The 14,872-nt window shown below is 36.2% G+C and overlaps 2 protein-coding genes across 4 annotated transcripts in view; one reads left to right on the top strand and one right to left on the bottom strand.

Moving 5' to 3' along the window:
• The window catches only part of LOC117204959 (autophagy-related protein 16-1), a 600,053-nt gene that overhangs the window by 256,652 nt on the left and 328,529 nt on the right, over nt 1-14,872 (bottom strand). The window lies entirely within an intron of this gene.
• The window catches only part of LOC117204958, a 97,860-nt gene that overhangs the window by 30,437 nt on the left and 52,551 nt on the right, over nt 1-14,872 (top strand). The window lies entirely within an intron of this gene.

The following is a 14,872-nucleotide window of genomic DNA, read 5'->3' as shown; positions in this document are numbered from 1 at the left end:
AAATTCGATACTGTGAAAATGAAGCGTACATAGAGTCCGATAAAAAAGACGGAGCTTTATTAGATAATAAGACTATGCGCAAATACTCTTTTGTATCCACGGTACGACTCCTCTGCCCCTGTGCGCCAGTCAACGCAGAACGTCGATTTTGTTTAAATATTTTTCTCGCTAAATATTTTACCGCGCTACATTCCCGCGTCTGCACGCGCGCTGTTTTTCATTGTTGTCACTTTGCGTTCGCTCGAGGGCATTAGAGGAACGCTTTGATCGTGGCCGGACTAATTATGCCCACGTCACTGCGTTTTCTCCTTTCCCCATAGAAAATACCACGAAAGAGGGAGAAATCAAAATTGGCACGATATCGTGGCTATGCTACAACTGCAATTATACATCGATGACGGTGCGTCAGATTTTAGAAAAATTGACGGGATCTCGATCGTTATAATGATCATTCGGTCTAATTTGTAGTCGAGCTCATTACCGTCAGTTGGATCGACTTTTCTTCCGCATTCATCTCTGAATACAAGGGTTTAGATACTGGCTCGAGTATACAGTTACCAGCCGGTTAAGTATATACGTACATGTCATAAGATCTCGTTGATTTTATTCCAAAGATTATCGGAAATTGCGTAAGTAGATGCAGTAATGCATGTTAAAACCTTCTCATTATAGTTGCCCATAAAGGGATGATCGGTGTAGGTTGAGTCAAGAGAATCAGGTGCCTCAGTGGTTAGATAAGAATTCGCGATTTTACAGATCCGTTATCTTCGTATCGTTGCAAACGACGATAATGCGTGCACGATTAGAGAACTTCTTCATTACGTTTGAATAAAATGAAGTTTAAATCAGAATCTAAATTTAATTGAAATTAACTAACTGTTTAGTTGTAAGTTTGTAAGTAGATTAATTATATCTTGAAAATGTTCTTCATAGTAATTTCTATATGGTTTTTGACGAAGTTAGTTTTTAGGTAATAAATAAAAGAATCTTTTGCCATTACGAATTGATATTACCTTTAATATTCAGAAACTTATAAGTAAAGATTTTTGGACAATTCCTACTCTCTACTAAGATGCTTTTTAAATGAATTTAAAATCTTTGTCTAATTTTTAAATATTTCGAAGGAAAAAGTGCGTGTTTTCAATTATTCCACGATTAAAAATGTACCATTTAGATTAAACATATTTGAAGCAAAGCTTTCCGCAAATAGTTACCGGGGAGATTTTTTTCTCCATATCAACAAAATGCACGATCTTTTTTCAGTTATACGGTTTATAGTTATCTGTTTCACATGAACATTATTCATTCATATGCGTCGGTATTCTTACACTTAAGACACAGAAAGACCCGTAGCTTTTACACAAACATTTGCGAAACAAGTAAAGCTAAACGGTTTTGAAGTTAAAAATATTTTAGTGTGGAAAATGGTAATGAAAAAGAAAAGCGTAGAAAGACGGAACAAAGAGAATATTCCAGCGTTTCAATTATATACCATCGACTCATTTTACTAATCGGATTTTTTCAGCCATAGGAGCGCACGAAAGTCCTTTGACGCAAAACGATCGCATATTTAATTCTCTTTTTCAAATAGTCTATTCTCCTCTGCTATCTATTTAATTTCAAATATTTATGTCAAAGTCAGAATTTTTGAAGCCTTTGTTGCCTAAAAAGTGGGAATATCACGGATATAATTCTTGAAGCAGATCTAAGGTACAACAAAATTGATGCTTGATAATTGTGTTGCAATTTCATGCATTTTTGGTCGAACATTCTTTTCTACTTACAATAAGAGGTATATGTTTTACTTAAATTATTTTCATATAAGTCACGTTTAGATAATAACACGAGAAAAAGAATATTCTTTCGCGTGAATGTACGAAAAGATTCGTTTCTAGTAGACCATAAAATTAAGATTTATCTGTCACAACCCGCAATGTTAGGAATCTAAGGTGTACAGTTTAGACGTTCTAGATGCTTTTGATTGAATGCTGCGTTTATACACAAAAATTTCCCCTTATGTTTGTATTGTAATATACGAAGAAAAAGAAACCTACTTCTAAAAAATTTTCGACTGCCGTATTCGCATTTGACGTTAATAGGAAATTCTATTGAATGTTCAGTGGATCATCGGTTGTCATACGTTTAGTGGTTGACAGTCCGTGGCTCGTTTGCAGCCAGTTATTACCTGTCATGATTATGACATGGTTAGTTATTAATTAACCTTTATACGGGGATGTTTGTCACAGTTCTGCTACTAGGAAATTTATATTAGTACATCTGAACGTTACAACGCAGTATAGTTTGTGCCAAGGGATTTATCATAGTGTATATATACTATACTTACTGTATTGGAGCTAAGTGACAAATAATTTTGATTTTAAAAGTCAGAATATATTGCTACATTCTGCGGGTTAGAAATTTTGAAACGATGAGAAATACTTCGGAGAAATTATTTTAAAATAATTCTAATAATTAAACTGCATATCTTTATATATTTTTAGAAAATTGAGAGATACAAGAATGCGTAGAATGCATTGACATGCAAAAGTATCTAAAATATAATATTTACTAAGTAGAAAAATTCTCTATCTATCGAATTAATTCTAATTCTCTATATTCGCAAAGAATATGAACTTGGATAAATATCTGTAATCTAATAATACTAAAATCATTATATAATAAGAGGAGATTGTGACTCAAGAGAAGATTCAGTTGCCCTAATATATAATATTAGGTTGTCCGAAAAGTTTCTTTAGTTTCATAAGATGATAATAGATAAACTACAATTTCTGTTTTATATTATTTTATTAAATTAGGTATGATCCATTTCGTTCTATTTCTATTATTATATTCGTGCACAATTCAATAAACTAATATAAAACAAGAAACATTGTGCGTCTATTGTTTCTTTATAAAACGAAAGAAACTTCTCGGACAACCTAATAGATACGTACGTTTTAAGTTAATCAGGGATCTTATCCTCAGTAGTCCTTTTACGGTCAATTCGATAATTAAGAGACGTCAGGAAGACGTTGATTCGAGGAATTTTAATCTATTAGCCATGTGAAATATCGGAGTCCGGTAAGCATGCGGAAGAAGGGAGTTTCTTCCGATTTCGATAGAAACGCGCGTTTATGCGATATCACGCCGACGCGTCAAGCTTCGCATTCGTGAGCAAGATTGAACGTGCACGTGCACACCTTGAAAGCACCTAAGCGAAAGGTCTCTGCCATCTGGTCGCCTCGCGACGACCCTCGAAGCGAAGCTTCGACCCGAGGCAGGGTCGAGAGGTCCTTGCCCAGCCGGAACCATATCAAAAGTGGCATAGCTATGCGTTCGTATCTCGGAAACCGTGGAAAGGGGAGCAAGGACTTGATCTCCACAAGAACGAATGAAGTTCCGGATTGAAGACTCGTGCGTGGCTCGCGGACCCGACTCTATCATTCCGGAATTTCAGTTTGTTCAGCCGTGTATCAAATCGTCTTCCGCTTTCTTGCTATAGGAAAATATAAATGGAACCTTTCCTCCCGTAGTTTTATTTCCGTGTTCGTGAGGTATTTCAAAGCTCGTTCGCAAGATCCTTCGTGTTATCTTAAAGTCGTTATTATATATATAAAGGTATATTTATAAATAGGTGTAGACTTAAAGTTATAGATAAGAACTGATTAAGTTTGATAATGCACAAGATGCATGTAATATCAGAAAATGTATAAAATAATTCCCTATCTACGAGATATAGTACTTTATCTAAAGTAAAAAAAAATGTACAAATTTGTACATCAAAATCTTTTGATACAGACAATAAAGCATCTTCGCAATCTCCTATTTAAAAAAAATATAATTTCCTGTTTAAGATAAAAAATTAATCTTCAAAAATTCAAATAAATTAATAAATAATAAAAATTCAAATCTAGTTGTCAATTAAAGTTCCACTAAAAGATCCATTCTCAATTTAAACTATTATAAAATATCACAAAAGAGAAAGAGAGAAAGAGAGGGAAAATTTATTGTCTCGAATGTTATATGTTTACGAGAAAAGGCACGATGTAAGGATCTGTAGAAACACGAGGGTTTGGTTTGGTATCACGCTCGCTGCTCGAAACGCGGAAGAGATAATGAGGAGGAAGCGAACGTCTCCATTAAAACTGGAAAGACCCCTAGACATGGAAAAGGCCCTCGTCCAAGAGTGTTTGATGGTCGGTGTTTGCGGATAATCGAAGGTAAGCCACCAGAACGGCGTTATTGCGCAACGATACGTGCGTGCGGCGGTGAAGTGGGTCGTCTTGGCGCTTAACTTGGCCTCGGTTGAGAATCGAGCCCCGCGGTTTCTAAGGATCGTCGGTGTAGATCGCATTAACATTCCATAGGAACGGTATTTCCTCGGCGCAATCGGCTGATTAGGCGTCCGCGGTTCTGACTAGCATCGTGTTCCGGCTTCTCCCGCATGATTGCCTCGATTTTCAAGCACGGATCCCGCCGGATCTGTTACATTTTGCTACGCCAGCGAAATTCTACCCACTGTAATTTCGAACCGCGCCGGATCAAAAGAAGCATTCACGACATTACTCATGATGTATGACTCGTCGTTCGAACTAATCGATATATTATGTTTTCTTTCAAGAATATTCGTCGGACTACGAAAGTACTCAAATACTTTACAGGAATATGTGTTAGACAAAATATTTTGAAATTTTGTCAGAACTATGACAATGTCTTAAAATTAAATATCCTAATACAAGGAATATCAGTGAAGGGTTAATCTCTTGTAACTTTAACAATGTTGAAGTAATTACTTCAAGAAAAACTTTACACCTTTTCTTTTGTATATCCGTGACCTGGAAACTGCTGTTACGAAGAGAATAGAATTTAGTGAAGCAAAAAGATTCGAAATAAGGAGAGGTTCATATTATCGTGCCCTTGTTTTGTTTTGGGTTACAAAGTCTAGAAGCAAAAGAGCTATAAGTAAATTCCTATTGCTGTTTCTTGTTGCCTTTAGCTAGAGCTACAAGGTTAACTTTTTTAGTAATGTCCTTTGTTATAAATATATGAACGTGCTCCTTGTAATGCTTTCCTATTGTACTGTAACACTGTAAGAGTGAGGCTCTGGATCAGCATACACTATACCTATACTTATTACAATATATTTTTCTATAATAAATTCCTCCATTCGTTCCTCTATTAGTCAACCCCAACAAACAAGATCTTCGAATTTTTATATTCTTATGATGTTTTCCTAACGAAAAAAAAATTCATTGTTTAAGAAAAACATTGGCATAATAAGATCGAATAGCAAGTGTATAAAATTTAAGATTTACCTGAGATATATGCGACCACAAATAGCATGATAACAGTATAACAAACTGAAGCTCGCGATTTCCCGATCGTTTAAATAATTTCATATTTCTGTAACACGCGATAATGATGATATGATAATAATTTTGGAAACAGTAATAGAAATCTTCCAATTCTTGTAATCTTTTTCCTTGAAAAACACAAAACAGAAAAGAAATGTTCATTTAAACAAACCATCGAAATCGATATTTGGAGCGCAGCTTTCAAAAGTAAACAATATTAATTATTATCCTCTCGTTTCAATTTATCATCGGCCCGACTCAAAGGATCACAAAAAAGAAAATGGATCGGTTTAATCATTCAATCTCGTGACAAGATCCGCGGCAAACCCCTGGATCCGGTATATGCTGGAAGTGTACAAATAACGCAACGAAGCGTGGAACTCGCAGAGGCAGATTCAACGCGGTTCTCCGCTTTCGAAATGTTGGCGATTTGTTACGAGCAAATGGTAAAGATCGGATAAACTCCGAGCGGTGATGCGCTTCGTTCTGGAGTGTTTGAGCCAACGACGAAAGGTAGAGGACGTAATAGAACGAGAGCGAGCGAGAGAGAAAGAGAGAGAGAGAGGAATATAAAAAAAGAGCAACAGCTCCTGCAAAAGAGAAAGCACGAGAAAGAGAAAGGGTTATAGCTGTGTAAGATGGAACGAGAACGAACTGACAGTTGTTGTGCACGAGGTTTTACGACCGTTGAGATCGGTCGAGGGATCGATCAAAAGCGAATCGGTCGTTGGAGGATCATTGTACGCGCGCACAGGCCTGCGCCCAGGATCTAGCAACAGGAGAGATAGGTTATTACTGGCGGCGCGCCGTATCGGCGTTCCTTGTTACCGGGTAATGAGTTTATTGTTTAAGAATCACGCCGCAGTTACATGTGCTGCAATCAATTACAATAATGTAATATAATCGTAGCAAGGACCAGCGGCGCGCAGCCGTATAATGAGGTCCCTTCTCTAATGAGAGGATTGCTAGCGAATCGAGTTAAGCTTCGGTGTAGGCACATTCACCTACCGGTAAATCGTATCGATGTGTTGGTGCACTGAATCGGCCAGGTATTCTTAAGGTAGTGCATTCACGTAACGTCTCTCTGTGTACACTCTCGGGTTAGGTTCAGCCGGAAAGAAACGTCGGTAGCGTTACTCCGTATATCAACGTCGCGTCGACGCGTATAACCTAAAAGAGTAGATGGGAGAAGACGAGGCAAAGGAGAGAAAAAGAGGGAGTATAAGCGGGCAGAGGAAAGTTGAATTCAGTTTCAGCCACGTCGCGACGAGATAAAAAGTTGAAAGTTCGTTGCCAGCCGAAATTTCACCGGAGATACAGCTTAGGAAGAACGCGCAAAAAGCCATTAACTTGTAGCGCGAAAGAGTTTTAGACGAAAATTCGCCGAGCCGCGAAAATTCTACTTATCCAGTTCTAGATATTCGCCCTCCGTACTTTCAAAGAACACCAACATCGGAGAGGGTTTAATCGCGCTAGAAAATCTAATGGCCCGTTACCGGTACATTTACCGAGCAGCACGTTGTCCGATGTTGCTCCTGATCGAGTTTCTCGAGCGGGCAAATTACGATTTTCAACGGATTCTAGACGGAGGACGTATTGTGCTTACGTGTTGCGAATGCGTGAAGATAGTGAAAGCAACCGAATACAGAATATATGGGACCCTGTTCCAAGCTGTATGCTTAAAGTTCTAGCCTTGGAATCTTTTAATTTATGAATCAAATTGTGTAATCAAAATTGTATTTATAAAAGGTCTTCATAACGAACGTAAAATAAATGAAACAAAATGGAGACGTTCAAATAGTACTCAAATTAACGATAAAATAAACTGTTATCTCTTTCCAATATCTTGATAAACTGAAAACTGCAGAAGAGTGATAACGTTAGAAACATTTCTAATCATTTGATTCTTGTGAATTGAATATTAATAGTCTTCCTATGTAACGCAGTTAAGAAATTAACAAAATGATCAATTTGACTTCTGACAGACTAACCATATGATTTTATGGTATTTGTACGGTTTTATACTGATTTCTCGTAGCGTAGAAAAGAATATTCACGTTTTCAAACGAAACGATGTAAAGTGTACTAGACGATAAATGAATATACAAATGAAGTAGCGTTTCTGTAACGGAGAGTTGCCACGCAACTAGTCACCGTGGGGTGACTTAGAAGAAAACTGCGACGAATTGACCTCGTGAAAATGTTCGCCTCATGCAAAAACCTATGATACCTTCTATTTTTTCGACTACCATATTCAGGAAGAACGACGCCAGCGAATTATGCGAGAGCTTCGCAACCAACGCTTCCGGTGCGGTACAGTGTTCGTGAACGCTTGGAAATTCACGCTATATCGTTGAATTCGGGGGTGGACGCGACGTGCACGTTTCCGCTGGAAGGAAGCGAATGCTCGATGGAGGAAAACTTCACGGCACATAGAGAGAGAAAGAGAGAGACAGATAGACAGACAGACTGCGTTAGTTTTCAGCTTGCTTTGCCATGCAAATTTTCCGCGAATATTTTTGTCTTCGGTCCCGCAATTCTCACTAATATCGCGGCATTAAAGTAGAATTGTTCTTCCGTGCCAGTTTCGATCGAGGGATTTTATTATGAAGAAATTGCACGTTCTTAGTGTATTCGTATTTAATTTCTACACGACTGCTAGAAGGACCTATGATGACTCGTTATGAAATAAAAACTAAATTCCGAATAATAGAATACACTGCATAGGTAAAAATATATTAATTTCCATATGGTCATCCGAAAGGAACTCCCAAGTTTGTTGAATAGATCATTACACGAATTAATTGAGGATATAAATCGAGCATACTATTACACAGATGCACTGACGATATATTAAAATTGAAGGTATGAACTGAAGATATAAATTCATACCTACATACACTACGTGTTACATTGTAAGGATGAAATTATTAAGTACACAAATTATTAAACTGTGTATTTTCATGAACAAAATATAGCTTAACTTTTATGAAGTTGAAATTCTTCCAATTATTCCAATGTTCTTCGTTAAAGTCAATGAGTCCTTTTAATTTGTCCGATTCAAAACTATTGAAACTTAATCGAAGATCCGTAAGTAGAATCAGTCGTTCGTAGCCAGACATGAAATCGCGCGATGTTTAGGAATAGAAATGTATTACAGATACGTACTTCGAATGAAGAATACATGGAACTATTACAATTAGGAATAAATCACTCTATATTAGTCCATGTTATAAAATTCAAAATGAAACATTATATGAAATGAGGAGAAATCTAAATAAAATGTTTCAGAAAACAGAAACCACCTACTGTATCAATGATAGTGAAGCTAATAAATGTCTATTACTTCAAACAGGAAGTTCCACAATGCTTAAAAAGAACAATGCACTGTATATATTTAAATTGAAAAATACGAGGAGACATCGAGCAGGAATAAGTTTTGAATTGGTGTTAATAGCATGCTGGCTGATCCAGTTCGGTTCGATGTTTGTCGAAACACGTGTTCGACGCATTAAGCAGTAACAGCACGTTCCTGGTGACAGTTATTGCGCTCTAGTTGGACTACAATTTCCTCTGTTTCCTCTGAAAGTAGGTTACTCTTCTCGGCCTGCGCTTCCCGTGCACTTACCATTAAGAGCACTGCCCGTAACAGCGACACATCCAATTATAAGTGCGAAATTCATTGTTCGGGGAAGCGGGCAGCGGTTCAGTGGCTGATCTTGTGCTCCGTGCGCTTGAACGACTGCCAACTTGGGCGAGATACCTCTTGGTAGAGTGTACCGGTGAACTACTCAGAGGCGCCAACAATCCCGGAGTCAAGGAGCTCCCTTGAGAAATCTTCTGTAGATGTGTGGCGAAGAGGAGAGAAGAAAGGAGCTCGCAAAAGGGAACCAAGAGGATTGAAAAGTATGAAAGCGAAGTGCACCGACAAGAAAAAAAGGCTCTCTTGGAAATAGACAAGGTCCATCGATGGACCAAAGATTAATTCATTTACTTTCATCTTGATATGTCAGTCTGGTGACTCTCTAGATATTTTAAGAAGAAAACCTGTGTTAGATAAATACATATAACTATATTATGAACATCTTATAAAATGAAGGAATTTACCTACACATGTGTTATTAGCGTGTTTAGTTGAATTTTAATTGGAAAAAAATAATTAATCTTGTCGAATAAATAGGGACTACAATTACATTTTACTAAAATTACTCTAATATATTTTCTTTATCGTCTGAAGTACAAAAGGAAATATTTCTTCATATTTTTAATAGTACTTTCTGAATTTATAGAAAGTACAACGCAAACTCTAAGACCTTAAGATGACTGTACGTACGTAAATCCATTGTAGAAGTTTGCAACATCAGCAAGAAAGAAATTAAGGCACGAGAGGACTAAATAGCGAGTTCAGTTGGAGAAAGCAAAAATAAGTAATCGTTTTATTTGCAGAATTATATAGATGGTAGACGAGGAAAAGCCCCGATCTTGATCAATAATTGTAACGATGCGCATTTCAAGAGTGAAACCCGGATTAATTTCCGGGCACAAAGAGAGGCAATCTCAATAATTCGTCGATAATGCTATTTGCGTACAAAGCTTATCATCGCAATGTATAATTCCATTTGTTCGAAAGCTAACTCGGCTCGCGACTCGTGAAGTACACTTTGTAGAGCACTTCGTCGATTATCGGTCGTAATTTCAGTTCACAACGAATACCGTTGCTCGTCATTGCCACTGAACCATGCTGGACGATTAGCATTCACAGCGATTCTCCTGATATTCTCCACGACAATCCATTCATTCGTTATCTCATTAAAGTACTCTATACACGTACATTTATAATTTTAAGTATAACACTTCTTTCCTTCTTAATAAAATATTATAAAGAGTTATATGACACATGAAATTGTTAAAATAAATAATTATAAAATCTAGTATTTACAGTAAGTAACTTTCTAATGTAATTTAGAAATTATATACTCATAAATACCTGCATTTATATTTTTTTAATTGTTTTTACTACTATTTTACTACATTTTACTACTATACTATTCTCCCGACTAATTTATTTACAATAACTGTTAGTTCCTAGATTCTACATTGCAATTAAAGGCAGTGATTAAAATCGTAATATTTTTTCATAATCGAACAACATTCTACTTGATAAGTTAAGCGAACAATCTATTCAAACGATAATTATAAATGAATTAATATTCTTAATGACCAGATTTTCTATAAAGCGAAGCATTATAAATTTATTTATCTAATTTCTTATTTCTAATCAAGAAAGATATTCGTATATTTTCTTATACATTCTTCCTCTACAAATGCAGTTTAGAAAAATTTTCACGAGAGAAAATAAACAAGAGCTGCATACATTCAATTCAAATAACAAACACAAGTTGCCATTAGATTTCAAGTTTAGTTAAAAAGTACTCAATGCATTTCGCGTAGACATGCTTTACAATTCATTGATTCAATTTAATTAAAATCGTCTTTTCAGACTCAATTACATACTTTCTTTACTAACCATACCATGCAACATTATTCGCTGTACTTCTACCCATCAAATTATTTATCAGTAACTAAGGGACGTCAAGCAAGTAAATAAATATAGCGGGTAAAGAGACCGTTCAGCGAGCTAGCCTCTCGTCTAGCCACTTTTTCCCTGTTCGTTCCTAGTCGTGTAGCTGCGTGACCGGACGCTGCAGATAGCTGTCGATTGAAAACAAAGCCGTGAACTCTGTCCACCGAGCAGAAAGGCGATTCTTTTCTTAAAACATCCCGAACATCCGGTCTCGCGATATCAGGAATTGGAATCAAACACTTCTATGGTCGAGATGAAGAAAGATGAATAAACGGCATTTCTACGTAGCGTGCAATGAGCAATTATCGCAAAGCCTGAGTTAGATGTTCGTGCTCCACCATTTTCTCTGGTGGCTTATAGCTACGGGCGTATACAACATCGTGCAAAAGTGTTGAGCCATCTTGATTGCATAAATCTTGGCTTCGAATTACGTACGAGCTTCGTGTGTAATCCTCTTATGCAATGCCGTTGAATATTCTCACGATAATAGAAGTGTCTAATTTCTATGATTTCAGAAAAAATACATTCTTGTGGAAGGTTAAGTATCGGGATTGTTTCATTTTGATCGAAGAAAAACGAGAAAATGTATTTCTTGAATTTCTATGAAATAACGAAGAAATTCAAATTAGAAATGGAAGATTCTTCATTAAGGTGTTTGGAAACTTTGTAGCGTTCTTGACAACAGATGCGTTTGAAAAGGAAGAAAAATTCCTGGCAAAATCTTAACACGATGAAGGATACAATAAAATTCTATTTCTATCGAAATACATTGCCTTTAAATGTTTCTTAAATCTCATATAGAAATAGACGAATAAAGATTAATGACATGAATAAATGATAAGAAGTATATGAAAATAAGAAATTTGTATCCATATATTTAAGAAAAAAATCGTTCAAGTACCCAAAACCGCATCGTTGCGAATGTATCAAATTTCTGTTTAAAGAATTCCATAAATTCAGTATAATAAAATAATCTGAGACGAGTGTAAGGGATTCTGAGAATTTCGTGAAATCCTATACAACAATATAAAAGAGAATCGTGTCAAGATGTAGATAAGAACAGGAAAAGAAACGCGTCGTGTTTTTGTTGGCGCACGAAATTCGCGGACACTCGGCGTGCAAGAAAGTTGCGAAAAGCTGACACTATAATTACCGAGGTACGGCGATTTAATTCGCGAAAAAAGACAGATTATCACAAAGTGGTTAACCTGTCGAGGAATTTAATGAGTTAAGGATTGCTCGGGAAACACGTGCACGTATATAGTAATTTGATCAGCGAAGACTGACGTTTTAATTGCAGCCCGAGGATGTGATCCGAAGGATTGAAGAATAAAACGTATATTGAAAGAGGGTCTCGATGAACCAGGGACGTAGCAATTACTCGGGCGAATACTAATAACTAACTGGTACGACATGTGGCAAAGCAGGTGTCCTGAATCGAAAAAGAATCAAGAAGAATAAAAACGAAACAGGAAAAAATTGGTAGAAAGGGCGTGAATGAAGGTGCAATGAGAGAACCATCGAATTAATTAAAACAACAATTTATTAAGTTTATTGAAACGAAGCCAGCGTTAGTTATAGGTTTATAAATTAAACATCTGTTATTGACGACAACGCTTACAAAATGAATAATTACGTAGAGAGAAATTGATTAGCATCGCCAACTAAGAATAAAGATAGAAGGAAGTATGAAATAGATAAGGATCAGCTACTATGTGGGTGGCATACTTGCTGCAAGAAAGTTTTAACATCGGCGAGCATCAAGCAATCAATCATCTGGTAAAGTTGTTTAATTCCTTCGGTAACTCGCAACATATATATACTACGTTATGGTCCAGAATATACGTAGTAACTTATATGGAAACTGTATTGATCGGCGATTATTCGCAACGAAAACCTGCGTGATACATAGATGATAACTTGTGACGTAGCAACGAATACTATAACATCGAAACTTTCATTAAAATGTTCTTATCGATAGGGAAATCTGATATATTATTCGTACGCGGTCATTATCGTTGAGACTAGAAAATCCCTTTTTCAACTTTGATTAAATCGGAAGGCATTTTTCGCTATAGACGTACTAAACCATTATCAGGAAATTGTTCCGAATCCCTAGCAATTGCGTGCAATCCACCCGAACGCTCGCGAATCGATTCCAACAACTACACTCAACTTCTCTGTAAATCGAAGCACGCGATACGCTTCGTTTTCCTGTCGAAAAGCCTGGGACAAAAGACTTTGAATCGACAATGTGTCACTGAAAAACAATCAGTCCGACATATGGGGGGAAAAAGTTGTCTGGATTTTATACTATCATCTCACTTTGCCAGCACGGGTTTTAAAATACATGACTCTTTGAACGATTAACATCGACGATAATTGTTAAAAATACATCAAGTTCGAAATATATATTTACAGTGATTCGAAGTAAGAAATCCTATTTAATGGAACAGAAAATAGAAATAAAATTCATTTTATTGATTTTATTAATTTTTCATCACTTCGTCTTAGTTAGTTCTCATCCAATACTAAAATATTATTTTTCTAAATTTGGACTGAAGTGAAATAAGAGACAAGATATATCATGTAATGATAAAAGCCTTGTATTCTAATAGCTGTATTATATCTCAGATATGTTCTACTTCAAATGGCTCAAGGAAAATAGTTCTACATCTAGGAGTCGTTTCTTTTCATTCCTTCATTGCTGTACGTTTCTCTTGCAGCCGTCGATCTATCTTACATTGCTCTCCGACCCATCGCTGCCGGACACACAATTCTCTGCTTCATTCGATAGCTATTACCGCGAAACCACAGGCGTATCTTTCTTACTGACGGACTACACAGCTGTGCCGCTACAAAAATTACGCGTACACACACTATGAAGCTGAAAACGCTGCGTTTTACTTTCGTCTTATTGTACGAAGCTTCCCATTCCCGTCGACAGTTGTATATACCATCCTGACTGCTTTATGTCATAGCTTTTAGAGAACAAGAATTTTAAAGCATAAACATAACAGCATTCTACTAATTAACACCTTGTCTGCGGTTAAAATTGTGAAAGAATTTTTGTTTAACGGGAATTCTTTTTAATATCTCGTTCAATTGTTATAATATTTGGAGCTTGAATGTTCATAAAAATTTATGATATATATGGCTATTGAAATAAAAGAACTTAATTATCAAAATCAAATTATAATAAATTATAAGAATATAGAATTGTATTAACAATAAATTTCCGAAATATTACTACAGTATAATATTATACTTCTAGCAGATTTCTACTTATGCGTTTCAAAATAAAGATCACTTAAAATTATCAAATCCTAACTGCGCACCGATTGATAAAACAACCTTCTATACAAAACGACAATAACAGAATATTTCTTCGAGCTGATAATTCTGAGAAATATCTCATAATGGATGAATATCACAAAGATAATATAGTAGTAGTAAAAAAGAGTAAATCTTAACCATTCGTTTACAAAATTTCTATATAAATCCTCTTCGCTATTAAGATCATTTCTTTCTTTACAATTGAAATTTGAATAAAAGCCGAGCTTCGATAGCGTTCAGTGTAGGAAAAAAGAATAGGTCTTAACCTTTCATTTAGAACATACCTCCTTCATCATGAACACCATTCTTTTACACCTTTTCTTCGCAGTATTTAAATTTGAATAAAAATCTACCTTCGACAACATTCAACGTAACTCTAACATACGATAGAATCATGGAACGTACATTCGTTTTGAGAAAGCTTCGTGTTACCTATATGTAGAGAAACTCTTTGTCTTGCGTGCAGCGTATCCCTCGATCGACACTCCGCGAGCGCATAAACGAACGCTGAACAGTGATCGAGCTGAAAGGGCCGGAGTTGAACAGAGGACAAGCAGACAGTTCTCGCGAGTTGGATAATCGTCCGGACGTTGCGATC

The sequence above is a fragment of the Bombus bifarius genome, unplaced genomic scaffold (genome assembly GCF_011952205.1).
Source record: "Bombus bifarius isolate JDL3187 unplaced genomic scaffold, Bbif_JDL3187 scf7180000007984, whole genome shotgun sequence".
Classification (NCBI taxonomy): domain Eukaryota; kingdom Metazoa; phylum Arthropoda; class Insecta; order Hymenoptera; family Apidae; genus Bombus; species Bombus bifarius.
The sequence above is the reverse complement of the archived record's forward strand: the minus strand, read 5'-3'. Positions and strand labels throughout refer to the sequence as shown.